The 18,553-nt window shown below is 44.5% G+C and overlaps 3 long non-coding RNA genes across 3 annotated transcripts; all 3 read left to right on the top strand.

The window, feature by feature from the left end:
• The first annotated feature begins 3,358 nt into the window (after positions 1–3,358).
• On the top strand, positions 3,359–4,423 carry LOC116360138 (uncharacterized). Its single transcript, XR_004206925.1, has 3 exons — positions 3,359–3,408; positions 3,640–3,948; positions 4,375–4,423. It is a non-coding gene; the product is annotated as an uncharacterized LOC116360138 (long non-coding RNA).
• A 231-nt stretch (positions 4,424–4,654) lies between these two features.
• Positions 4,655–5,587, top strand: LOC116360137 (uncharacterized). Its single transcript, XR_004206924.1, has 3 exons — positions 4,655–4,680; positions 4,806–5,081; positions 5,539–5,587. It is a non-coding gene; the product is annotated as an uncharacterized LOC116360137 (long non-coding RNA).
• A 5,355-nt stretch (positions 5,588–10,942) lies between these two features.
• LOC116360139 (uncharacterized) lies at positions 10,943–18,230 on the top strand. Its single transcript, XR_004206926.1, has 3 exons — positions 10,943–11,086; positions 11,270–12,495; positions 17,605–18,230. It is a non-coding gene; the product is annotated as an uncharacterized LOC116360139 (long non-coding RNA).
• The last annotated feature ends 323 nt before the right edge of the window (positions 18,231–18,553 follow it).

The raw sequence follows: 18,553 nt of genomic DNA, 5'->3' as shown, positions 1-18,553 counted from the left end.
AGGAGGGGAGAAGAGGAGAGGGGGAAGGGGAGGGGAAGAAGAGGAGAGGGGGAGACTAGTAGAGGGGGGAGAAGAGAAGAGGGGGGGGGGGGGGAGAAGAGGAGGAGAAGAGGAGAGGATAGGGGGAGAAGAGGAGAGGGGGAGAAGAGGAGAGGAGAGGAGAGGAGACGAGACGGGGAGAAGAGGAGAGGAGAGGAAAGGGGGAGAAGAGGAGAGGGGGAGAAGAGAAGAGGAGAGGAGAGGGGGGAGAGGAGGAGAAGAGGAGAGTGGGAGAAGAGAAGAGGAGAGGAGAGGAGAGGTGGAGAAGAGAAGAGGAGAGGAGATGAGAGGAGAGGGGGAGAAGAGGAGAGGGGGGAGAAGAGGAGGAGAAAAGGAGGGGGAGAAGAGGAGGAGAGAAAGGAAGAAGGGGAGGGGGAGAAGAGGAGGAGAAGAGGAGGGGGGGAGAAGAGGAGGAGAAGAGGAGGGGGAGGGGGAGAAGAGGAGGAGAAGAGGAGAGGGGAGGGGGAGAAGAGGAGGAGAAGAGGAGGGGGAGAAGAGGAGAGGGGAGGGGGAGAAGAGGAGAGGGGAGAAGAGGAGAGGAGAGGTGGAGAAGAGAAGAGGAGAGTAGAGGGGGAGAAAAGCAGAGGGGGAGAAGAGGAGGGGGAGGGGGAGAAGAGAGGAGGAGAAAAGGAGGGGGAGAAGAGGAGGGGGAGAAGAGGAGGAGAGAAAGGAAGAAGGGAGGGGAGAAGAGGAGGAGAAGAGAGGGGAGAAGAGGAGGAGAAGAGGAGGGGGGGGAGCAGAGGAGGAGAAGAGGAGAGGGGAGGGGGAGAAGAGGAGGAGGAGAGGGGAGGGGGAGAAGAGGAGGAGAAGAGGAGGGGGAGAAGAGGAGAGGGGAGGGGGAGAAGAGGGAGAGGGGGAGAAGAGGAGAGGAGAGGTGGAGAAGAGAAGAGGAGAGGAGAGCGGGGAGGAGAGGAGAGGAGAGGGGGAGAAGAGAAGAGGAAAGGGGGGAGGAGAGGAGAGGAGAGGGGGAGAAGAGAAGAGGAGGAGAGGAGAGGAGGAGAGAAGAGGAGAGGGCGAGAGGAGGAGAAGACGAGAGAGAGAGAGGAGAGGGAGAGGAGAGGAGAGGAGAGGAGAGGAGAGGAGAGGAGAGGAGGAGAGGAGAGGAGAGGAGAGGGGGAGAAGAGAAGAGGAGAGGAGAGGGGGGGAGGAGAGGAGAGGGGGAGAATAGGAGATGGGGAGAAGAGAAGAGGAGAGGAGAGGGGGGGAGGAGAGGGGGAGGAGAGGAGAGGATAGGGAGAGAAGAGGAGAGGGGGGAGGAGAGGAGAGGAGAGGAGAGGGAGAGAAGAGGAGAGGAGGAGAGGGGGAGAAGAGAAGAGGAAAGGGGGGAGGAGAGGAGAGGGGGAGAAGAGAAGAGAAGTGGAGAGGAGAGAAGAGGAGAGGGCGAGAGGAGAGGAGAGGAGAGGAGAGGAGAGGAGAGGGGGGAGAAGAGGAGAGGGGGAGAAGAGAAGAGTAGAGGAGAGGGGGGGAGGAGAGGGGGAGGAGAGAAGAGGAGAGGGGGGAGAAGAGAAGAGGGGGGGGGAGGAGGAGAGGGGGAGGAGAGGAGAGGAGAGGAGAGGAGAGGAGAGGAGAGGAGAGGAGAGGAGAGGAGAGGAGAGGGAGGAGAGGAGAGGAGAGGAGAGGAGAGGAGAGGAGAGGAGAGGAGAGGAGAGGAGAGGAGAGGAGAGGAGAGGAGAGGAGAGGAGAGGAGAGGAGAGGGGAGAAGAGGAGAGAAGAGGAGAGGAGGAGAGGGGGAGAAGAGAAGAGGAAAGGGGGGAGGAGAGGAGAGGGGGAGAAGAGAAGAGGAGAGGAGAGAAGAGGAGAGGAGAGGAGATGGGGAGAAGAGAAGAGGAGAGGAGAGGGGGGGGAGGAGAGGAGAGGGGGAGAATAGGAGATGGGGAGGAGAGGAGAGAAGAGGAGAGGGGGAGAAGAGAAGAGGAGAGGAGAGGGGGGATGAGAGGAGAGGGAGAGAAGAGAAGGAGAAGAGGAGAGGAGAGGGGGGGAGAAGAGGAGAGGAGAGGGGGAGAAGAGGAGAGGAGGAGAAGAGGAGAGGAGGAGAGGGGGAGAAGAGGAGAGGGAGAGAAGAGGAGAGGGGGGAGGAGAGGGAGAGGAGAGGAGAGGGGGAGAAGAGGAGAGAAGAGGAGAGGGGGAGAAGAGGAGAGGAGGGGAGAGGGGGAGAAGAGGAGAGGGGTGAGGAGAGGAGAGGGGGGAGGAGAGGAGAGGAGAGCGGGGAGGAGAGGAGAGGAGAGGAGAGGAGAGGAGAGGAGAGGAGAGGAGAGGAGAGGAGAGTGGTAGAAGAGGAGAGGAGAGGGGGGAGAAGAGGAGAGGAGAGGGGGAGATGAGGAGAGGAGAGGGGGAGAAGAGGAGAGGAGAGGAGAGGGGGAGAAGAGGAGAGGAGAGGGGGAGAAGAGGAGAGGAGAGGGGGAGAAGAAGAGAAGAGGAGAAGAGGAGAGGAGAAGAAGAGAAGAGGAGAGGAGAGGAGAGCGGGGAGGAGAGGAGAGGAGAGGAGAGGGGTAGAAGAGGAGAGGGGGGAGAAGAGGGGAGAAGAGGAGAGGAGGAGAAGAGGAGAGGAGAGCGGGGAGGAGAGGAGAGGAGAGGGGGAGAAGAGGAGAGGAGAGGGGAGAAGGGGAGAGGAGGAGAAGAGGAGAGGGGGAGAAGAGGATAGGAGGAGAAGAGGAGAGGGGGAGAAGAGGAGAGGAGAGGGGGGAGGAGAGGAGAGGGAGAGAAGAGAAGGAGAAGAGGAGAGGAGAGGGGGAGAAGAGAAGAGGAGAGGAGAGGGGGGAGGAGAGGAGAGGAGAGGAGAGGAGAGGAGAGGAGAGGAGAGGAGAGGAGAGGAGAGGAGAGGAGAGGAGAGGAGAGGAGAAGAGGAGAGGAGAGGAGAGAGGAGGGGAGAAGAGAAGAGAAGAGAAGAGAAGAGGAGAGGAGAGGGGGGAGGAGATGAGAGGAGAGGAGAGAAGAGAAGAGGAGATGAGAGGGGAAGAAGAGGAGAAGAGGGGGAGAAGGGATGGGAAAGTCACAGAGCTCATCATTAAGGCCATTCTACTGCCAATGTTTGTCTATGGAGATTGCATGGCTGAGTGTTTGATTTTATACATCTGTCAGGAAGGGGTGTGGCTGAAATAGAATCCACTCATTTGAAGGGGTGTCCACATACTGTTGTATATATAGTGTATGTACACATGGGTGTTGTTGCACCATACCAACGATAAGCCTGTCTTCCCCATCACATCATGAAAGGTCATGTTGATGTTCATTTAACCTCTGTCTCGCTTTTCCTCTGACTCCTCTCTTTCTCCTCTGTTTCTCTCTCTCTCTCTGTCTCTCTCTTTCTCTCTATCTCTCTGTCTCTCTCTTTCTCCTCAGATCTCCAGGCTCAAAGCGTCAGACCACCAGGTAGGTAGAGTATAAATCTCCAGTGATTATAGCAGTTCAATATTAGTCAACTTTATTATCCCACATGGAGAAATTCATGTGTCCATACAAACCATTCTAAACCCCAATAACAAGTAGTGTTTTATGGAACTACTAATACTTGTCAACCACAAAGCATCACTGCTGTTAGAATAACAGAATCACTGTCATCATCTGTCCTCACCACTGTGTTTTCCTCTCTGCTGTTTACAGCTGAATACTCAGTCAGACTGGTGGATGGGACCACTTCCTGTTCTGGGACAGTGGAAGCCTTCAATGAAGGAGAGTGGTCAGGTGTATGTTTTAGTTGGTGGAGAATGATGGGAGAGATTAAGTTTGTGTGTAGAAAGCTGGATTGTGGGAATCCTGTATCTGAATCTGGAGGACCTCTGACTGAAGATGGAAGAATAGGAGTAACACTATTTGGTTGTAGTGGAGATGAGTCTTCTATTAGACAGTGTGACAGAGGAGGAAGACGTGGTTTCTGTAATGGTGGATATTATCATCATGTGACCTGTTCAGGTAAGAGACTGGTCATATTGAGAGATTTATTTATACATTATACAATATTACCATGTATCATGTTTTATGTGTTTTTATTTCATTTAAATAGAGGGAGAGATGTCAGATGTATTTAAACATTATATTTGTGTTTGTCATATTGGTTTATGGGAGATGTTCATGGGCAGATCATTGTAGTTCAGATGGTACTGAAGTGAAGCTGCCTGATGGATGTCCAGCTGTTTATTTTCTATAAAGTGAAGTGAACTTATTCCTGTCTCCTGCCTGCATTATTCCCAACCTGATCCTGAGTCTGAGATCCCATTTCTACCTCTTACAGTATCAAACATAGCAAACTACTATCTTTTATCCAACATATTTGTGTTTAGTCCTTGACAGTGTCATCAACAAAACTGATTGAATATTCAACCAACTCTTTTTCTCCAGAGTCTGTGCGGCTTGTGGATGGAGCTGGTCTCTGCTCTGGGAGAGTGGAGGTGAAGTCCTATCAGTCCTGGGCCTCAGTGTGTGAAGCTGACTTTGACCGGCAGGATGCAGAGGTAGTCTGTGGGGAGCTTGGCTGTGGGGCTCCTGCAGCTCTACAGGGGGGGCTCTATGGAGAAGGTGAGGGTCAGACCTGGGATAAAGAGTTCCAGTGTAAAGGCAAAGAGTCCCTTCTCCTGGACTGTGACACCTCAGACAGAGAAAACAACACCTGCCTACCTGGTAATGCTGTTGGACTCACCTGCTCAGGTAAGAAACAGTTTGTCACTCAATCAACATTGTTTCTCACCTGGAGTGAAGAATATGAGAGACAATATAGGTGTGTTTTAGTGAGAAAATAGTAAGATTACTGTCTCTCTCTTTTCTTTTCTCAGAGCCTGATGATGTGAGGCTGGTGGGAGGAGGCAGTCGCTGTGCTGGTGGAGTGGAGCGGTACGACCAGGGAGAGTGGAGGATTGTGGGATCAACCTCTGGCTTGAAGGCTGTAGCTGCAGTAGTGTGTAGACAGCTGGGTTGTGGCTCCACTGTTTCAGAACTACTTGGAAACACCACTAGAGGGATTAGAGTTTCCTGTTCTGGGTTTGAGTCTTCACTGAGGGAGTGTTCCAGAAGTTATTATCTCCGCCCTGGACTCACAGTGATCTGCTCAGGTAATAACAACATATTATAATTATATTCAACTGATTTCCTTCATTCATACAACTTCCTCTGCACCTCTCATGATGACTGTTTAACTTGTCAGTCTGCTTTACTAAATAGATCACTCAGTCAAGTAGGAATCAAATACAACTTAAATATCCCAGAATGCTTTTGTATTTGAGTGTTATCTCAGTGAACGTCTCTACTCACTACCACTGTCACATGTCATGTTATTGTCACATCTAAATGAGGAAAGTAGTTGAGGAGCTACGTTTTCTTTTTCTCTCCTCTTGTTCCAGATGTCCTGCTTCAGCCTGATATCAACATATGTTGTCTCAGTGACTGTAGGCCCACTACTCATGTTGCCCTGTGAGGGAGGGTGGCTGGCACTGTTACATGCTGATGTTATTGTCATATCTATAGGAAACTAGTTGAAGAGGTTTTTCTTGTTCTCTTTTATTGTTACAGATCTCCTGGTCCAGCCTGATATCTTCCTGACTGACCCAATGGGAGGGGTCTTCAGGGGCCACCAGGGGCCCGAGATGTTCAGGGGCTACAACTTCACCATCACCTGCTCCACTCAGCCACAGTACCCAGGAGGCTCCTTCCTCCTCACGTTCACCAGCTCCAACAGAACCCAGACCCAGCCAGCTGTCAATCACTCTGCTGCCTTCCTCTTCCCTGCTGCAGATGACTCCCACCAAGGGAACTACAGATGTGTTTATGACAATTATGTTTTCTCTCATAACTTCTCCTCTGAGAGTGAGCTCCTCTCCCTCACCATCACAGGTAACTGAACAGGAACCAGACTTATAACTTTGTCATTGACAGATTTCCCACAGATCTATGTGATGATGATCAGTCCCCTCATCAAAGGTGTTTCTGTTTGCAGCCTCTCCTCTGCCAGCCTTCATCATCAGACACGTTGTAGTGCTGCTGATCCTACTGACAGCCATCACCACCTCCTACCTGTACTACAAGGTAAAGACATTTACTCAGACGTTACAAGTCATTTAAACTAGAGGGAGAGGGGGAGAGGGAGAGAGAGGGAGAGAGAATGGAGATACTAGAGAGTAAATGTCTGACTGTTGTTGGTGCTGTGTCTCCCTAGCCCACCAGGAGGCAGAAGAGAGTGAATAGGGTGAGCAACATGGATCTTTATGTCAATGCCATGGAGATGGTCTCTCTGAGCTCCAGAGCTGAAGCTGGACCGGGAGAGGAGAGAGCAGCCCAGGGGACGGAGTAGGAGTAGAATGAAGCTGAATTTTAATAACAAGTTCAGAATTAGTTTCTCTTTCTAGTACCTTGGAAGAAATCTAAAAGGAGTGACTGCAACCACCATTATTCATTTAGTTTGGTTTTTACGACCAGGGAAACATGGGGTTTGGGTAACATGGGGTTTGGGTAACATGGGGTTTTGGGTAACATGGGGTTTGGGTAACATGGGGTTTTGGGTAACATGGGGTTTTGGGTAACATGGGGTTTTGGGTAACATGGGGTTTGGGTAACATGGGGTTTTGGGGTAACATGGGGTTTGGGTAACATGGGGTTTGGGTAACATGGGGTTTGGGTAACATGGGGATTTTGGGTAACATGGGGTTTGGGTAACATGGGGTTTTTGGGTAACATGGGGTTTGGGGGTAACATGGTGGTAATGGGTTGGGTAACATGGGGTTTGGGGTAACATGGGGTTTGGGTAACATGGGTTTTGGTAACATGGGGTTTGGGTGGGTACATGGGGGTTGGGTAACATGGGGTTTGGGGTAACATGGGGTTTGGGTAACATGGGGGTTTGGGTAACATGGGGTTTTGGGTAACATGGGATTTTGGGTAACATGGGGTTTTGGTAACATGGGGTTTGGGTAACATGGGGTTTGGTAACATGGGGTTTTGGGTAACATGGGGTTTTGGTAACATGGGGTTTGGGTAACATGTGGTTTGGGGTAACATGGGGTTTTCGTAACATGGGGTTGGGTAGACATGGGGTTTTGGTAACATGGGTTTTGGTAACATGGGGTTTGGGTAACATGGGGTTCTGGTAATGGGGTAAAATGGGGTTTTGGGTAACATGGGGTTTTGGGTAACATGGGGTTTTGGGTAACATGGGGTTTTGGTAACATGGGGTTTTGGTAACATGTGGGGCGGCAGGGTAGCCTAGTGGTTAGAGCGTTGGACTAGTAACCGAAAGGTTAACCTACTGTTCCTAGGCCGTCATTGACAATAACAATTTGTTCTTAACTGACTTTAAATAAAGATTAAATAAAGGTTAAAAAAAGAATAATAATTTTTTTTAAATTGAGAGAAGCTCAATTACATCTGAGTGATTTTGTTCCAGAATGCATTGATTTTGTCTTTGTCTTATTTAGTGTCTCTTAGATTCTTTATCTTATTTAGTGTCTCTTAGATTCTTTATCTTATTTAGTGTCTCTTAGATTCTTCATCTTATTTAGTGTCTCTTAGATTCTTTATCTTATTTAGTGTCTCTTAGATTCTTTATCTTATTTAGTGTCTCTTAGATTCTTTATCTTATTTAGTGTCTCTTAGATTCTTCATCTTATTTAGTGTCTCTTAGATTCTTTATCTTATTTAGTGTCTCTTAGATTCTTTGTCTTATTTAGTGTCTCTTAGATTCTTCATCTTATTTAGTGTCTCTTAGATTCTTTATCTTATTTAGTGTCTCTTAGATTCTTTATCTCGAAGTGTTTCCATTATTAGTCCAGGTATTATTATAATCATCTGTTCATTCTTTGTATGTTGAAACATTTTTTAATAAAGGGGTTTGTTGTTGTTTACCTCTCATGATGTTATTGATTATAAATGTTATGATATTGATTATGAAGTAGATTATTGTTGTGATGTTGGTCTCTAAACTGCCATGTAATCAATTGAATGTTTTTAATAAAATTACAGGCAGTCAGTCTTGTGTGATTTAATTATTAGACAGACTACAACATACAGTATGAATTAACTGAGATCAGTCTGTGTGATTCCCCTCTTGGACAGACTACAACATACAGTATGAATTAACTGAGATCAGTCTGTGTGATTCCCCTCTTGGACAGACTACAACATACAGTATGAATTAACTGAGATCAGTCTGTGTGATTCCCCTCTTGGACAGACTACAACATACAGTATGAATTAACTGAGATCAGTCTTGTGTTATTTAATTTTTGGACAGACTACAAAATACAATATGAATTAACTGGTCATACATTTGGCAGGAGGTTAGGAAGTGCATCTCAGTTTCCACCTCATTTTGTGGGCTGTGTGCACATAGCCTGTCTTCTCTGGAGAGCCAGGTACTGACCTGTATATAGTCCTGCTATTGTTATTTTACTGCTGCTCTTTAATTACTTTTTACTCTTTAATTACTTGTTACAGGCCAACCCAAGCAGTACTGTTCAGTAGGATAATAGTAGACCAACCCAAGCTGTACTGTTCAGTAGGATAATAGTAGACCAACCCAAGCTGTACTGTTCAGTAGGATAATAGTAGACCAACCCAAGCTGTACTGTTCAGTAGGATAATAGTAGACCAACCCAAGTTGTACTGTTCAGTAGGATAATAGTAGACCAACCCAAACTGTACTGTTCAGTAGGATAATAGTAGACCAACCCAAGCTGTACTGTTCCGTAGGATAATAGTAGACCAAGTACAGGCACCTAGCACTATTGTTGGATTAGCAGTGTTTATATAGTACAGACACCGAGCACTATTGTTGGATTAGCAGTGTTTATATAGTACAGACATCTAACACTATTGTTGGATTAGCAGTGTTTATATAGTACAGGAACAACAGTAGTGATACATGGTTAGGTAGGACACAATATATCTGTTAGATAGGAACAACAGTAGTGATACATGGTTAGGTAGGACACAAGATATCTGTTAATAGGAACAACAGTAGTGACACATGGTTAGTTAGGACACAAGATATCTGTTAATAGGAACAATAACGTAGCTAAATACTGACATTATCCTCAATCGAGATATCTGTTCATATCTAAATACATTGCCCAGTTTCCTAAGGACTTGAAGCGAAGCTGCCATCTCTACAGGCACCATCTAGGAACGGTGTGTCGTGTAGAATAGGAAAACCTTTACTGAAACTTCAGCTTGTATTAAACTGAACCCCCCCCCCCCCCCATCAACAGCTCCCCTTTGAACTGAGAGGCTCCTTTTTTGGGGAAGCCCCTCCCATCAGAACATACCCAAATCGTTAATTAAGCCATTACAAAGATCAAAGCCTACATTTTCTTCCTCAGCTAAAGATATCACCAATTATCTCACTTGAACCTTTGCATATATAATACTTTTGCATAAACCCTTCGCTACTGACATGGTGTCTTCCAATACACCCATTCACATGAACGTGTCATTTGGAACAGGCACTACAAAGCCAGCCTGAATGCCGTAGCTCTGGTCCTTGGTGTGGAAAAGGGAGAGGGAGAGGAGGAGGAGGACCGTGAGATGGCAGAAGCAGAAATGTATTTTGAAGTTGAAAGTCCAAGAATGGAACAAAAAGGGCTCCCATATTGAAGAAAACGAGCCTGATGAATCGTTGCTTGTTGGAGAAGGTTTTTCGATGGAAATGGATGTTCAGTTGGAACCTTTAGAAGTCAGGAGGATGTTGAAGAAGGTGTGGAATTGTGGATGTAGTCATAGTAACCAGGAGTGGTATGGTGTTGATATGGTGTAGTCATAGTAACCAGGAGTGGTATGGTGTTGATATGGTGTAGTCATAGTAACCAGGAGTGGTATGGTGTTGATATCATGTAGTCATAGTAACCAGGAGTGGTATGGTGTTGATATCATGTAGTCATAGTAACCAGGAGTGGTATGGTGTTGATATCATGTAGTCATAGTAACCAGGAGTGGTATGGTGTTGATATGGTGTAGTCATAGTAACCAGGAGTGGTATGGTGTTGATATCATATAGTCACAGTAACCAGGAGTGGTATGGTGTTGATATCATGTAGTCATAGTAACCAGGAGTGGTATGGTGTTGATATCATGTAGTCATAGTAACCAGGAGTGGTATGGTGTTGATATGGTGTAGTCATAGTAACCAGGAGTGGTATGGTGTTGATATGGTGTAGTCATAGTAACCAGGAGTGGTATGGTGTTGATATGGTGTAGTCATAGTAACCAGGAGTGGTATTGTGTTGATATCATGTAGTCATAGTAACCAGGAGTGGTATGGTGTTGATGTCATGTAGTCATAGTAACCAGGAGTGGTATGGTGTTGATATCATGTAGTCATAGTAACCAGGAGTGGTATGGTGTTGATATCATGTAGTCATAGTAACCAGGAGTGGTATGGTGTTGATATCATGTAGTCATAGTAACCAGGAGTGGTATGGTGTTGATATCATATAGTCACAGTAGCCAGGAGTGTTATGGTGTTGATATGGTGTAGTCATAGTAACCAGGAGTGGTATGGTGTTGATATCATGTAGTCATAGTAACCAGGAGTGGTATGGTGTTGATATCATGTAGTCATAGTAACCAGGAGTGGTATGGTGTTGATATCATATAGTCACAGTAACCAGGAGTGTTATGGTGTTGATATGGTGTAGTCATAGTAACCAGGAGTGGTATGGTGTTGATATCATGTAGTCATAGTAACCAGGAGTGGTATGGTGTCTATATGGTCTAGTCATAGTAACCAGGAGTGGAATGGTGTTGATATCTCGGACTGTTTATCTGTATCATTGACCCCTATGGAGAATGCAGCTGTTTGACCCCTATGGAGAATGTAGCTGTTTGACCCCTATGGAGAATGTAGCTGTTAATCTGTATCATTGACCCCTATGGAGAATGTAGCTGTTAATCTGTATCATTGACCCCTATGGAAAATGTAGCTGTTAATCAGTATTATTGGTGTTTGATGAGTATTTACCACTATATGTAAAGTTGGGATATATAAGATACGCCATACGAGCGTTCGTGTAAAAAGTGACAGAAGTTTCATATTCCTGATTTCCCAGAATGCCCTGTTAGGGTGAAAGAGGTCAGGCAGGTGGGCTCAGAGTCAGGACAGGCAGAGTGGTCAGGCAGATGGGCTCAGAGTCAGGACAGGCAGAGTGGTCAGGCAGGTGGGCTCAGAGTCAGGACAGGCAGAGCGGTCAGGCAGGTGGGCTCAGAGTCAGGACAGGCAGAGCGGTCAGGGATGTACCCTGTTAGGGTGAAAGAGGTTGAGGAGTCAAGGATCAGGGCTGTACAGTAAGTCTCCTATGTGGAGGTGATGAAGAGAGTTGAAGGGAAAAGAGGCCACAGTTCTGAAGAAGAGATGGAGGTGGATGAACCACAACCAGTTGTAAATGTTGTACGTCAATCAAGTGATCTGGAAACACTTATTGTGGAGAAGGTGGTTTTTGTAACATTTACAGCCACAGTTATTAATTGTACTGCAGAAGTGTCCAAGAAGTTGGAAATCATTATAACTGCAGCCGAGAAGTTTTTGGGCCTCCAAGACTTAATGGCAGAAGGACTTGAAGGACGACTGTCACCAGGAAATGTCCCTCATCACAGGATCCTTCTGAGCCTGGGACCTGATTCAAATATAAAAGCAGGCTGATTTACTTTAATTAACATGATAGTTTGTATGGAATTTGTCATTTTATTTTTGTTGATTAAATGTTTATCCTGTTTGGAGACGTATTATCCACCTGAAACGTAGGTGGCGGAATGAACATATTGTTGCGAACGCAATTATACCATAGAAGAAGAATCTCGCGTCCTTATTCCAGCAAACCCGGAAGTTACAGAGACCGAGAGAGGAATAGAAACAATCACACAGAGCGCTACTCCAAAACATTGATAAGTACAATAAACGTCACATGAATAAAACATGAATGACTTTCTGCCTCATCCTTTTACCATATTGTTACTGAAGGGAGTTAAAAATAATGTGTGCATTGTATGAACTGAGATCGCTAAATTAACTGTGTGTCGACACATTGCTGACGGAGCTGAAAACGGAGCAGGGAGGAGGTGTGTTAGTTTACCAAATGCTGTCCGCGGCCAGTGACTGACTTCTCCGTCAAACGGTGATAATGTATTGGGCCTGTAGCTTACTGCACAAAACTCATTGCTACAGTAATGTTTTTAATTGGTTAATGTTGTATAGGCGTACGTTTTTTAAGTCGCGTTAAAAAGAAAAGCTGATTGGTAGATCTCGGCTTGCATTTTGACTCAAAGGTTGGTGACGACTGTTCTAGAGTTTTCCCTGTTAACACCAACGTGTCCCTTTATTGTGGTAAACGTGATACATGGGATATTATCCACTTTCACTGCAACAAACCGAAACTAAACCAACTATGTAAGAGATGTTGTAGACAGGACGCATCGGAGTAGGATTCTATTGCATTGGCACGACTCATCCTGTACTCGACACAGACCGGTGCGGCAGAAAATCCAGTCAGTAAAAAGCTATTTGTCTTAAAGGGGCAGTGTTGTATTTTGGGACATACAGCTGTTTACATGTTAAAATGTTATGGGATGTATTTTCTCCATAGTTTTTGATGGTAGGTCACTCTGGTAGATCTACATTATGACCAAATAGCCACAGTAGCCCACTTGTCCACTGTTAACTGTAAGTTAAAGGGGGTACAGCCTCTGTGTTCACAGTAAACACACACTGGAAGACCTGAAATCTGCTCAGTGACGGAGAAAGTTAGAGGGAACATTGGTGATGGTGTCCTGCATCTGACTGTTGTATATTCAGTGTGTCAATGATTGATTGTTTCTGTCTCTATGTAAATGAATGAGATCATATATTATGTATTATATATTATATTGGTGTTATGTTAGAGTAGGAGAAGGGAGGGGTGTAGATGATAGAGGTCTATGAGCTGAGTCAAGATCAACAGGCCTGATGCTACATGTCAGGAAGAGAGAGAACAAGAGAGGGGGGGGGGGGGGTGAGAGAAAGGGCGTGAGGTGTTAAAAGACAGAGGGCTGACATAGTAACATACAGTCAACTGAATATAGTCAAGTCAACCAGTAACCTCTTCCACTATTGGCTCAGCTCAGTTTGACCCTGACCTATGGAACTGAGGGATTGAGATAAACAAAAATTGATGTAAGCTAATAAATTAAATGATATATAATCTCCTCTGTAAAGAAATGTTCATCTTTCCATATTGTGACTTTTGTGGTGAGGTCTTGTTGAGAAATGTCACACCATTTCTCAGTGCTCAATGTCTCAACACTGTTTCTCAAGAGAACCACAACCATTTGTCCTGCTCGTCTCTCACAGCTTAGTTCAGTCTACTGCTAAATAACAGGATGTGGAACCATGAGTCAGTCATGTAGACAAAGGGGAAGTGTTCTAGCAGAGGGAGCAAGTCTCATCAGAACATCATGTGACTTTAGTTAAATACATAGATACACTAGATAAACATTATTAGACTAATTAAATACATAGATACACTAGATAAACATAACAGACTTTAGTTAAATACGTAGATACACTAGATAAACATTATTACAGACTAATTATATACATAGATACACTAGATAAACATAACAGACTTTAGTTAAATACATAGATACACTAGATAAACATGACAGCCATTTTTCCACCATAGACCGAAGTCAGTAAATACATATCTTTACTTATTAGGTGGAGGCACTGCATCAAATCACATTCTACTGGTCACATACACATGGTTATCAGATGTTAATGTGAGTGGAGCCAAATGCTTGTGCTTCTAGTTCCGACAGTGCAGTAATATCTGACAAGTAATCGAACAATTTCTCAGCAACTACCTGACACACAAATGTAGAGGGATGGAATAAGAATATATACATATAAATATATGGATGAGCGATGGCCATGTGGCTTAGGCAAGATGCACTAGATGGTATAGAGTACAGTATATACATATGAGATGAGTAATGTAGGGTATGTAAACAAGATGCACTAGATGGTATAGAGTACAGTATATACATATGAGATGAGTAATGTAGGGTATGTAAACAAGATGCACTAGATGGTATAGAGTACAGTATATACATATGAGATGAGTAATGTAGGGTATGTAAACAAGATGCACTAGATGGTATAGAGTACAGTATATACATATGAGATGAGTAATGTAGGGTATGTAAACAAGATGCACTAGATGGTATAGAGTACAGTATATACATATGAGATGAGTAATGTAGGGTATGTAAACAAGATGCAGTAGATGGTATAGAGTACAGTATAAACATATGAGATGAGTAATGTAGGGTATGTAAACAAGATGCAGTAGATGGTATAGAGTACAGTATATACATATGAGATGAGTAATGTAGGGTATGTAAACAAGATGCAGTAGATGGTATAGAGTACAGTATATACATATGAGATGAGTAATGTAGGGTATGTAAACAAGATGCACTAGATGGTATAGAGTACAGTATATACATATGAGATGAGTAATGTAGGGTATGTAAACAAGATGCAGTAGATGGTATAGAGTACAGTATATACATATGAGATGAGTAATGTAGGGTATGTAAACAAGATGCAGTAGATGGTATAGAGTACAGTATATACATATGAGATGAGTAATGTAGGGTATGTAAACAAGATGCACTAGATGGTATAGAGTACAGTATATACATATGAGATGAGTAATGTAGGGTATGTAAACAAGATGCAGTAGATGGTATAGAGTACAGTATATACATATGAGATGAGTAATGTAGGGTATGTAAACAAGATGCACTAGATGGTATAGAGTACAGTATATACATATGAGATGAGTAATGTAGGGTATGTAAACAAGATGCAGTAGATGGTATAGAGTACAGTATATACATATGAGATGAGTAATGTAGGGTATGTAAACAAGATGCACTAGATGGTATAGAGTACAGTATATACATATGAGATGAGTAATGTAGGGTATGTAAACAAGATGCAGTAGATGGTATAGAGTACAGTATATACATATGAGATGAGTAATGTAGGGTATGTAAACAAGATGCAGTAGATGGTATAGAGTACAGTATATACATATGAGATGAGTAATGTAGGGTATGTAAACAAGATGCAGTAGATGGTATAGAGTACAGTATATACATATGAGATGAGTAATGTAGGGTATGTAAACAAGATGCAGTAGATGGTATAGAGTACAGTATATACATATGAGATGAGTAATGTAGGGTATGTAAACAAGATGCAGTAGATGGTATAGAGTACAGTATATACATATGAGATGAGTAATGTAGGGTATGTAAACAAGATGCAGTAGATGGTATAGAGTACAGTATATACATATGAGATGAGTAATGTAGGGTATGTAAACAAGATGCAGTAGATGGTATAGAGTACAGTATATACATATGAGATGAGTAATGTAGGGTATGTAAACAAGATGCAGTAGATGGTATAGAGTACAGTATATACATATGAGATGAGTAATGTAGGGTATGTAAACAAGATGCACTAGATGGTATAGAGTACAGTATATACATATGAGATGAGTAATGTAGGGTATGTAAACAAGATGCAGTAGATGGTATAGAGTACAGTATATACATATGAGATGAGTAATGTAGGGTATGTAAACAAGATGCAGTAGATGGTATAGAGTACAGTATCTACATATGAGATGAGTAATGTAGGGTATGTAAACAAGATGCACTAGATGGTATAGAGTACAGTATATACATATGAGATGAGTAATGTAGGGTATGTAAACAAGATGCAGTAGATGGTATAGAGTACAGTATCTACATATGAGATGAGTAATGTAGGGTATGTAAACAAGATGCAGTAGATGGTATAGAGTACAGTATATACATATGAGATGAGTAATGTAGGGTATGTAAACATTATTAAAGTGACTAGTGATACCTTTATTAAATCCATTTATTAAAGTGGCCAGAGATTTGAGTCTGTAAGTTGACAGCAGCCTCTCTATGTTAGTGATGGCTGTTTAACAGTCTAATGGCCTTGAGATATAAGTTGTTTTTCATTCTCTCGGTCCCTGCTTTGATGCACCTGTACTGACCTCGCCTTCTGGATGATAGCGGGGTGAACAGGCAGTGGCTCGGGTGGTTGTTGTCCTTGATGATCTTTATGGCCTTCCTGTGACATCGGGTGGTGTAGGTGTCCTGGAGGGCAGGTAGTTTGCCCCCGATGACACATTGTGCAGACCGCACTACGCTCTGGAGAGCCTTGTGGTTGAGGGTGGTGCAGTTACTGTCCCAGGCAGTGATACAGCCCGACAGGATGCTCTCGATTGTGCATCTGTAAAGATTTTAAGGGTTTTAGGTGACAAGTTAAATGTCTTCAGTCTCCTGAGTTTGAAGAGGCGCTGTTGCGCCTTCGTCACCATGCTGTCTGTGAGGGTGGACCATTTCAGTTCACCCTTGTGGGGCCACAGTGTTGAGGATCAGTGAAGTAGAGATGTTGTTTCCTACCTTCACCGCCTGGGGGCGACCTGTCAGAATGTCCAGGACCCAATTGCACAGGGCGGGGTTGAGACCCAGGGCCTTAAGCTTAGTGATGAGCTTGGAGGGTACTATAGTGTTGAATGCTGAGCTGTAGTCAATGAACAGCAGTCTTACATGGGTATTCCTCTTGTCCAGATGGGACAGGGCATGTGCAGTGTGATGGCGATTGCATAGTCTGTGGACCTGTTGGGGCGGTATGGAAACTGAAGTGGGTCTAGGGTGGAAGGTAAGGTGGAGGTGATATGATCCTTAACTAGTCTCTCAAAGCACTTCATGATGACAGAAGTGAGTGCTACGGGGCGATAGTCATTTAGTTCAGTTACCTTAGCTTTCTTGGGAACAGGAACAGTGGTGGCTATCTTGAAGCACGTGGGGACAGCAGACTGGGATAGGGATTGATTGAATGTATCCGTAAACCCCCAGCCAGCTGGTCTGTCCATGCTCTGAGGACGCGGCTGGGGATGCCGTCTGGGCCAGCAGCCTAGCGAGGGTTAACCCGTTTAAATGTCTTACTCATGTTGGCCAAGGAGAAGGAGAGGGGGGGCCCGCAGTCCTTGGTAACGAGCCGCATAAGTGGCATTGTATTATCCTCAAAGCGGGCGAAGAAGGTGTTTAGCTTGTCTGGAAGCAAGACGTCGGTGTCTCAAGATGTCGGTGTCTGTGATGTGGCTGGTTTTCTTTTTGTAATCCGTGATGGCCTGAAGACCCTGCCACAGACGTCTCGTGTCTGGGCCGTTCAATTGCAACATTTTTTCCCGACATTTCGCTTCTTTGATTCATTGTTCCTTTCGTTTTTGACCTCGACATTGTTGCTGGATAGATACTTTCATAGCTAACATGCTGTCTCTGCTAGCTAGCTAATGCTAACGGCGCTAGCCTCATATCTGGGTGCCTCACTCTAGTTCCCGAGAGAGCAGCATACTGATAAGTCAACTTTGCTTTCAAACTTTGTAATCATCTGTAAAATTGTAATTCAGAATTCTGTTTTATATGCTCAGTCACACCAACAGATGTACACAGACATGTTGTTGACCTGTATACTTACTGTCACTTTGTGTGTCTCTCTTTCAGATCTGCCTGACAGCCTCACCCAGAAGACACTGGGCCTTTCTAGACTGACAAAGCAGAGATGGGTGGCTGACAAGGAAACATAAAACATAACACACATTATCCACAATGTAAATACGTTGGAATGACTTAGAGCTGGAGGCCTCTCTGTGTGTAGCTCTCTGCCAAAACCCGCAGCCCCACGTCTGTGAGAAGAGGTGAGAAAAGGGCCTGTGGATGACAGCGAGACACAGAGAGACAGTGTCTGTTTTTCTCTGAAACCAGGGCAGATTTACATCCCGCTGAGACAGGTTCTCAGAAACCTTGTGTTTAGAATAACCGGGTCTTTAAACTGCACGTGCAGGGTTTGACACCATGAGGTTTGATCTATAGAAGATCCTGTCTTTCTTTTGTTCACATCTTAGGACAGACATCAGTTGTATGTTGATCGTTGACTTCTATCTACGGCTGTATTCTAATTAAAATATCTTAATTTTATATATTCACATTTGGATTATTCCTTATTTGTTAAGTAAGCAACAAAGCAACACTACCACTCACCAAGCGGTACCGGAGCGCCAAGTCGAGGTCCAAAAGGCTTCTCAACAGCTTCTACCCCCAAGTCATAAGACTCCTGAACAGCTAATCAAAGGGCTTCCCAGACCTCTTTTACCCTGCTGCTACTCTCTGTTTATAATCTATACATAGTCACTTTAACTCTACCTACATATTACCTCAATTAATTCAACTAACCGGTGACCCGCACATTGACTCTGTACCAGTACCCCTGTATAAAGACTCCACATTGACTCTGTACCAGTACCCCTGTATAAAGACTCCACATTGACTCTGTACCAGTACCCCTGTATATAGCCTCCACATTGACTCTGTACTGGTACCCCTGTATATAGCCTCCACATTGACTCTGTACCAGTACCCCTGTATATAGCCTCCACATTGACTCTGTACCGGT

This window comes from Oncorhynchus kisutch, unplaced genomic scaffold (genome assembly GCF_002021735.2).
Source record: "Oncorhynchus kisutch isolate 150728-3 unplaced genomic scaffold, Okis_V2 Okis07a-Okis12b_hom, whole genome shotgun sequence".
Taxonomy (NCBI): domain Eukaryota; kingdom Metazoa; phylum Chordata; class Actinopteri; order Salmoniformes; family Salmonidae; genus Oncorhynchus; species Oncorhynchus kisutch.
The sequence above is the reverse complement of the archived record's forward strand: the minus strand, read 5'-3'. Positions and strand labels throughout refer to the sequence as shown.